Below are 9831 nucleotides of genomic sequence, written 5' to 3'. Positions count from 1 at the left end.
CTCCTCTCTCCCAAAATCAGGTTCCTCTCAAGAACCCTCCTATCTTTAACTATGCATCCTAAAGGGGAACTCAACCAATTAGACAATCATGTCACCTACATCATTATCTGTTGTAGTTACTACTCACCCTGCTATAACAGGTTTATAGATTTAATATTTATCATGTTTATATATTATATACATGAAGAATTGATCAACATTTTTATGTATGTACCAATCAAATCCTTAATCCTATACTAGTTATGCTTGTATTTTTACATACATGTCATGCTTAAAAACCGTTGAGTTTGTGTTAAGGAAATATTTTTTTAAACTATTTAGGCAACTATAATTTTGTTGTAGAAGGTAATAGTCCGTACATTTGTAGTAAATGATAACAAGGTTAATTAAAACACTTTCACTGGCCAGAATGCTAGATTAACTGGGCGAGTCCTTGTGCACACTAATAAACGAACAAAGTCTAATGTGTACGATTTCAAATAGAACAACATCTTAGGATTTTACGATCGTCTAGACGTAATCTAGTATCTTAATATATTTTGACCCGTTGTCAAGTCTGAAACCCTTCTATTTTAGATAGCGTTTTGAAAATAACGCTTTAATACATGCAATAATTAGGTTTTGCATTTTTTATAAAATTATGTTAGCTGGTGATCACTCATAAGATTTAGTTTGTAATACGATTATTTATAAATGACACGTTGTTTAGGGGTCCGCCAGTGTAGTGAATCGCCATTAGTAGCGGAGAATTTGCAGAACAAGACTTTTAAATTGATGAAAGTCATGGTAGGAAAGTTATGAAGTAGTAGTTGGATGGTGAGTGTTTTGAAATAATAATCTTATTAAAGTCAGCAAACACTCTCAAAATCCATTAAACTAAACCTAAATATACAAATTAATTAAGATCAACTTGATAAACCTATCTTTCCTCAACGAACTCTTTTACGTTTGTGGAAAGACAAGATTCAGTAACGCTTGAAGACTACTGCTTGATCCACTAGAACTACTGCTTGCAGCATTCATACTTGGAATCTTATCCACAGGAAAGCATGCATTTACTAATTTATCCTCATGACATCGATCCAAGCCTCCAAGGGATTGGCAAAGTTGTAAACGATTATGATACGGATGACATGGACACCATGTTTACTAAATAAAAGCAAGTCTCCGGCTGTGTTGTAGCGGAAGTCAAGTCTAAAAAGGATACAAAATTTGAGGCATGGACATGATTTCTATTTGCGTTAGATATTTGATGGCGATATTTTTTGTGTTATATGCAACCATTTGCTTTGTTCTTTGTTCCTCGTTATCATATACACTTTCTATGTTTTTAGGAATGTTCGGTTTCACTGATTTAGGAAGTGCATGCTCAAACTTTTCTTTCTTTGAATAACTAAAAAACATAGACCTGAAATCTATTGCAAAACACCAACTGTCCGATGAAACATTCCTAAAAAATCCAATAGCAATCCAGCACACACAACTATTGTTAGTCATTTGAATACCAGAACTCTGTTAGACTGTGTAGTATTTGTTTAGTTAACATGCCACCTAGGCTCCATGTAAATGAAAATAAATTGCTTAAAGCTCCTTTTAAATTAAGTATCTTGGTTTTAACTAATAGCAATTATTACTCAAATCATTTTTTATCATCTAAATATTTTATTATTTAATAAACATAATAATTTAAATAATAATACAGCACAATAATATTTTAATAAAGTAAAAGTTACAAGCATATAGGATAAAAACGATACCTGAAATAAGAATAAAAATAAATAAAGAAAACTTGAAATAAAAAGAAGGCATTAGAACATTATTTTATTAAAAAATCACAATTCCTGTCCATTATGGAGCCCGTTAAGGGCTTAGTGGGCAAAGTCAGAGGCACCAGATTTAATAGTCACGTAATGGTTTTAACGGAGGGAATGGCTGCCACGTCATTTGGTTGGAGATCCCATATTAGTCCACTACGTCTAGTCTTAGGTTAACATACTTGGTGAAGAAACTCAATAAGCAATAATAGCAGCAACCTCCAAAAACTAAACACCAAACTCCATTGACTTCACTCACAAACAGCCCACTTTGACTACTGCACGCCCTGCCAGTCTACATGTTATTAGAAAAAAGAATTTGTTTAGTCTAATTTTTATGAAATATATGTTCAGAAATCTAACACGAAACCATTAACCGTGTATGTAATATACGAAAATTTGAAAACCCTATAATAATAATAAATGCCATAACTATTATTATATCGTTTTGAGTTTAATAAGTTAGCAGTTTTTTGTTGAAGATATAAAATTTATTAAAACCAGCGATAACGAACCGAACACTTAATATAATAATAATAATAATAATAATAATTATAATTGTTTATTAAATGTTTGATAACAATAAATAATCAAGATATGATTTGTCGAATATATGAAAATATAACAATGTGATATAATACACCAGCTTAAATAAATATATTAAGGGTAAACATACTTCCCTTCCCTCCCTTATTATCTTTGTATATTGGGCTTCTCCCGAGTTTTGGGCTTATGGTTCATGTGGGCTACTCGAAGTACGACCAAAGGACTCCTGTGTTCATGTGGGCTACTCGAAGTACATATTCCAGATTTGGCCCATATCTCATGGTTCTCTCTCTAATCAACAGCCCAACAGATCTTCCTGGTGCATGTGCAGTGGCGAAGCTTGGACTGAGACACCGGGGGGCCGAGCTCAAAATGTATACAAAATTTCACAAACCGGGGGGGGGGGCTCAAATTTTTGACCGAAAAAGGCTAAACTTACACTACGTATAAAAATTTTCGGTCGAAAACGGGTGAAATTATACTTCTGCGCAAAATAACAGAGGAGGTCGGGGCCACCTCGGGCCTCAATGAAGCTTCGCCCTTGTGCATGTGTTCCTACTGGCGCAGACAATTGGTTTCTCTCTATTGTGTTCAAGTCTCCTGGTTTGCCTCTAACGCTCTCTCCTTCTTGAAATAAACGATCATGCTCATGCTATAAATTGGAGGCATTTGCTGGAGTCTTAGAATAACACAAAAAGTAACGATGTAGTTTTTAATCTTCTTGTTTTTTTAAGGTTCATCCCTATATTTTTCATTTTCTTGTTTTTGAATATTCTTGTATTAGGTTCTAGAAAAAATGGCAAAACTAGTCCTTTATGTATGAACGTTTTTTCAATAGTCGTCTTTTTGTAAAAGAAATAGCAGAAAACATACGCCATGTTTCAAATATCTTTCACATTACGTCCTTTGACACTAACCACATTAATTTTTCTCGTTAAATCTTGTCATGTGTAAAACACATAAGAGCAAGTTGGTCTTTTAACCCATTTATTTTTAAACATTTTAAATATTAAAACCATCAGCACCTTCAGTCAAGAAAAGAATACCCAACCATATCTCCGGTGAGGTTCACAACCATCAACACCTTCATCCTACCACCACCATACATGACCACTATCTCCACCCTACCTCACCGGAAATCCTAAATTCGACATCTGACCACCATATCTCTAGAAAGTAGAAACCTAGATCTGCTTCCCTCAAGCTAATTGATATCTTTGATGTTTTTAATTTAATTGAAAAAAGATCACGACATTCACAATCAGATTGCCATATGGTGATGTGTTTAAAGATGATGCCTCAAGAATTGTCTCATGTTGGCATGGCTGTTTCTAAAATCAAATTCCTAATATTATTTAAATCTGTAAATAACTTGTTCAAATTTAAATTTATTAAAGTCCACCTTATATTTTATTAAAGAGTTCAATCCAGTTTTTATCTACCGTTCTATTAAAATTTCGAAATTCAGACCTTTCGTTGAACCCCTATGAGACTATGTAAATGTGCCCCTCAAGGTAGAGGTGCACAAAAAACCCGTACCCAGAACCGGACCCGAAAAAATACCCAGAACCGGTTTTTTATATCCGGGTATTCTATTCCCGAAACCGGAACTGACCCTACCCGTAGGGTATGGATAGGGTATGCATTTTGAGACAATACCCGTACCCAGAACCGTACCCTATTTATACCCGTAAATACCCGGACCCGGTCATACCCTATACCCAATACCAATTTTTTTCTAATACCCGAAATAATACACAAGTTTTTATAGTATATTTTTATATTTACTTCACAACTTTTATGTTTAAGTTTTTGTAAAATGTATATTATTAAATAAATAAATTGTAAATAAGTGGATTTTTGGTTTTAGTAATATAGTTTAATTATTTTTATACATTACAAAGCAAATTTAAATTTTAAACAAATTAAAAAATGTATAAAAAAATTACAAATTTAAAACCGGGTATTAATACCCGGTCGTACTCAGTTCCAATACCCGAACCCGATCATACCCTACCCAGGTACATAGGGTTGAGTTTTTCTCCTCAATACCCTACCCGAACCCTACCCGATTTCTCTCAATATCCAATTTTTCAATACCCAATCATACCCAAAACCGGTTCCATACTCGAACCCGAATATTAGAAAAAACCCGATTTATACACCTCTACCTCATGATAGCATACAAAAGAAATAAAATATTGTATATGTTTTTGTTGTATAATATACCGCGGCGCTACCCGTACCGGGGTTGAGTATGTAACTAGTTAGAATAGACCCCACAAAATGAAAGACATTTTAATTTTCTTCACTCTCAAATTGTCATTCTTTTTAATCACGCGTAACTTGATTCGTTTCTCATGATTGACTTGACTTTTTGTACAAGACATTTCCAAAAGTTGGCATTGAGAAATAAACATTTACAATTGGCTTGCTTGATACCCATTGAAGTAATTTTTCTAATGTCAAATAGCCCTACATGTCTAATTGTCTATTCATCCAAACCTCATGGTCGTTTTTTTTTCGAACCGTCAATTAGACTCTATTAATTGAAATACATTTTTTTTTCTCTTTTCATTCTCAACATGTCATGCTTTGGATTCGTAACTTGATCATTAAATTTTGGCAACCTCACAAATGACGTGACTTTTTGTGCAAGGCATTTTCTAAAGTTGACGTTAGAAATAAACATTTACAATCAGCTTGTTTGATGCCAACTGAAGTAATTTTTAGTGTCAAATAACCCTACATGTCTATTTATCTAAAACTCATGATTGTTAACTAGACTGAATAAAATGAAATACATAACTTTAATTTTTTATCATTCTCAACATGTCATACGTTGGAGGCATTATAATTTGATTCATTCAAATTTTCCAACCTCACAAATGACATGACTTTTTGTATAAGGTATTTTCCGAAGTTGACATTAGAAATAAACTTTTACAATTGGCTTGTTTGATTCCAATAAATTAAAGTAATTTTTTAGTGTCAACTAACCCTACATATCTATCAATCTGAAACTCATGATTGTTAATTACACAATTAAATGAAATACACAACTTTAATATTAATCATTCTCAACATGTCATACGTACGTTGGAGGCATTTTTTAACCCTACATGTGTAATCATCTAAACTCATGATTGTTAATTATACTCGATTAAATGAAATACTCCTTCCGTCCCATTTTAAATCAATTGTGCCCTTACTTTTACATATACTAGATGTTTCATTTTACAAAACATTTCTTAATAACTTAAAGAACATTATTGTCATTTTACAGCTCATAAAATAAAATGATCAAACATTTTTTAATTTGTGTGTATTGGGTACAATGACATTTATTTAAAATGGGACGGAGGGAGTACTGAAGAGGTAGGTCCCAGCAGAGATCAGTTGGTCCCGCAAGACTCACCTTGAACAGGGACGTCTGCGCAAAGGCCATCTGCCCCCGCAGGACCCACCATGCTCATAGGATCTTACGCGCAGTACACAAGCTGAACACGCAGGGAAAGCCTCCCAATGGTGAAGTACCCCGCCTGTTCCCGCAGTTGCGGATACAAGCCATCAGGGAAGGCTACCCGCAGACAGCAGGGCTACACGCACAAGACACTAGCTACTTCAGTAGTCACATGAAGAAATGAGCAAGGCGGGAACAATCCCGCCTAAATGAGCCAGTCTGATTCTGAAAGATCTTTTGTACCATGCCTACCAAGGTATGGACAGGACAGACGATCTGACCAGAACAGCCCATGAGCCAATCACAGGGTGACAGCTCATCGACAACAGGGCGAGGAGGAGCACCCTCTAGTACTGTTTGTCACTATTAGCCGCTGCCTACTCACCAACCCTTACTGAGGAGCATGCGCGGCCTACAGTTGGTGGAATAGTGTTACTGTTGGCCGTAACCTATTCACCAACCAGCATGGCCTGCGTACAATCCACAGTAAGTGGGACGTGCATAAACTACAGTTGGTGGAATAGTGCAGCCGACTTTGTTACTGTTGGCCGTAACCTACCCACCAACCAGTATGGCCTGTGCATAGTCCACTGTTGGTTGAACAGGAATACTATTCAGCCGGCTGTACCTTCTTGGAAACCTACCTTCGGCTATAAATACTCCAATATCTTGGAATGGTAAGATCATCTGCTATCCAGTTATCTAGCAATCTCTTAATATACACTTATATTCAGAGCAACCTAGTCTGATTCTCACGCCGGAGGGTGGTCACAAGGAGGAACCCCCCCCTTCTCAGTGACGAGCTTACGGTGTTTGTTTTGCAGGTCTCCTGAAGAACAGCCTTCTCAGCTAGACCTCATCCGTGGGAAACATTACTTAACCCCCAGATTATCTATAATCTGTACAGGGTCACTTAGTGTTTCTTCATTGGCGCCATCCGTGTATAAAAGCTAGAACTATTTTAGTTTTTTCACAATTTCTGAAGAAATGGTTAACGTTACTCCGGTTCAAAGGCCAGTAACCGACCAAGAAACCCCGGTAACAACCCCAGCAACTGGGGGGAACACCGGCGGTTATACAATCCTTACGAACACTACCCCGACTACCCAAGCCGGGGCAAGTGGAGTAAATATTCCATTGGGGTTCTCCGATACCCAACTGGAAAAACGAACGAAGGTTCCTCGCCAAACACTAGATCAAGTGAAGGCATGGGCCGAAGCACGGCAAAGAGAATTCCAAGCCGAATTGGACGAACGCTTGCGTTCAGTTCAACAGGCTGACGAATTCGCCAGTACTCGCCAACACCTCAATATGAGCAGTGACTGCGAGTACTCAGATGACGAGTTGGAGTCCGACACCGACGCGAACCCTCGCCATAAGGCGAAAGGGAAGCGTAAGGAAACGGACGTCCAACCAAAAAGGAATTTTGGGGAAGCCTTTAAACCAATCGTGGAGAGAAACCCGCGTGACTTTTCCAAAACCTTTAGACCAACTGCTACAAATGCAGGGAAGTCAAAGTTCGCAAGGGACATTGCGGAAGCAATCGCCCCGAGAAGTGCCAAACAAATGTCCAACATTGGCACTTACGATGGTCTATCCGACCCAGACGACCATTTGAACAGGTTCATTGCGGGGGCTACCGTCAGCAACTGGACGGAACCCACGTGGTGCTACATGTTCCAGATGACTCTGGTCGGAGCGGCCAGGGCATGGTTCGATCGTTTACCGATCCACCACATATATGACTGGGCGGACTTTCAGAACAAGTTCAGCCAGCATTTCAGCCAACAGAGGAAGTACACTGAAGAGCAGTGGACGATCCTTAACTGCGTGAGAGAGGATGATGAATCTCTACTAGACTTCATCACTCGCTTCAACTCCAAAAAGCTTAGTCTCGGCAACATAAGTGAAGATCTGGTTCGCGCCGCCTTCATCCAAGGCGCCGAATACCCAGAACTTATCCGCACATTGATGGGTAAGGATGGCATGCCATCAACTTGGGATGCCATCATGACGGCGGCAAAGCGCTTTGCCGAGACGGAAAAGCAACTGGGAAGAGATCTTCTCCAGAGTACACACCTCTACACGCAGAGGACCAGAGAGAACAATGTCCGGATCGCCCGGCAAAACAAAAAGAGGAGGCTAGGTATTTGGCAGTCAAGGGTAAACTTTGACACCTCATCCAGCTCTCGCCCTCTTGTTGGCGGAAGGGACAACACACACCCTTCAAACCGAAAACACCGGTGGACGCCACTCACGAAGAGCGTCACGGAGATATTTGCCACGGAAAAATTACCATGGCCTAAAGCCCCATTGATCCGGCAGAAACCTAATGCGGATCAAAGCAAATCCTGTGATTTCCACGGGACAAAGGGTCATGGTACTGAAGAGTGCACATCCTTGAAGGATATTATTGAGACATTTGTCAAGGACGGAAGGCTTGCACATCTTGTGGCATCGATCAGGAAGGGAGGAAGGAATGACAACCGATACAGAGGTAACGGACGAAAGCCCGTCGATATCAGCATCAACATGGTTCATGGCAAGGTCAGAGGAAGAAAAAGACGGGTGGCAGAGCCATGCGCGTGGAAAGAAGCTGAGGTGCGCTTCCCGAGAGTGCCAGGAGGCCCCAGCAAAGAAGGCCCCATCGTCATCAGAAGCCAGCTGGGGCACTACATCACTTCACGCACTCTTGCTGACAACGGCGCTTCGTCGACAGTGATGTACAGACAGTTCTTTGATAAGCTGGATGATGAAGACAAAGAACGCTTGGAAACGGTCTACGCTTCAGTGGAAGGGTTTGACGGAAGTACAGAAACACCCCTGGGTATCCTATCTTTCCCCGTTACTCTTACTGATGGGAATCATTCACGCACAGAAGACGTGGATTTTGTCGTAATGAAAAAGCCACATCATACGTACGACATCCTATTCGGAAGAGACGGGATGGCAAGATTCAACGCCGTGGTATCTTCAGTCCATGGCATGATGGGATGGCCAACAGCTGAGGGTGTAGCAATGATCTCTGGCATTCCCCAGGTATGCATTGCATCTGTTTCATCTAAACCCAAACCGAAAAAGGCTAAACCAACCATCACTGAACCAGAAAAATGGGCCTTCAATGGCAAATACCCCGACCAGGCCGTTACCATCGGACCTACAATCGTTGATCCCACCCGCACCTTACTCAAACGCTTACTGCAGAAAAACGCTGACATCTTTGCGTGGGCACCAGCTGACATGACTGGTGTACCCCGAAGTAAGGCAGAGCATAAACTCAAATGCGATCCGGCTGTTACGCCGATCGTACAAAAGCGCAGAGTGATGGGGCCTGAGCAAACTAACGCGTGTAGAACCCAAGTCAAGGAACTCCTTGACGCAGGCATCGTACGCGTTAGTAGATATCAAACATGGGTTGCAAATCCCGTAATGGTACCGAAGAATGACAAACAATGGCGCATGTGCATAGATTTCAAAGATTTGAACAAAGCATGCCCCAAAGATTGTTATCCGTTACCAGAAATTGATCTCAAAGTGGATTCGTTGACACCATTCCGCCTTAAATGCTTCTTGGATGCGTATAAGGGGTACCACCAAATCCACATGGCCATTGATGACCAGGACAAAACCGCATTTCGGACGCCCGATGGTACATTTTGTTATAAAATGATGCCATTCGGACTTAAGAATGCAGGGTCCACGTACCAACGACTAATGGACAAAGAGTTTCATGCCCAAATCGGGAGAAACTTGGAAGTCTATATGGATGATTTGGCCATCAAAAGCCTCGAGCCTGAGGCGATGTTGAAAGACATTGAAGAAACTTTCAACACGCTCCGAAAGATAAACATGAAGCTCAACCCGAGCAAGTGTTCATTTGGGATGGAAGAAGGGAAGTTCTTGGGAGTCATTGTTACTAAAGATGGCTTTAGAGCGAACCCTGAAAAGGTTGAAGCCATTGTTAAAATGGAATCACCTACCACCATCAAACAGGCTCAGACACTGAAT

The sequence above is a fragment of the Bidens hawaiensis genome, unplaced genomic scaffold, assembly GCF_021521415.1.
Source record: "Bidens hawaiensis isolate Kalapana, Puna unplaced genomic scaffold, B.hawaiensis_p1.1 tig00000097_1, whole genome shotgun sequence".
Classification (NCBI taxonomy): domain Eukaryota; kingdom Viridiplantae; phylum Streptophyta; class Magnoliopsida; order Asterales; family Asteraceae; genus Bidens; species Bidens hawaiensis.
This window is presented reverse-complemented; position numbering follows the sequence as displayed.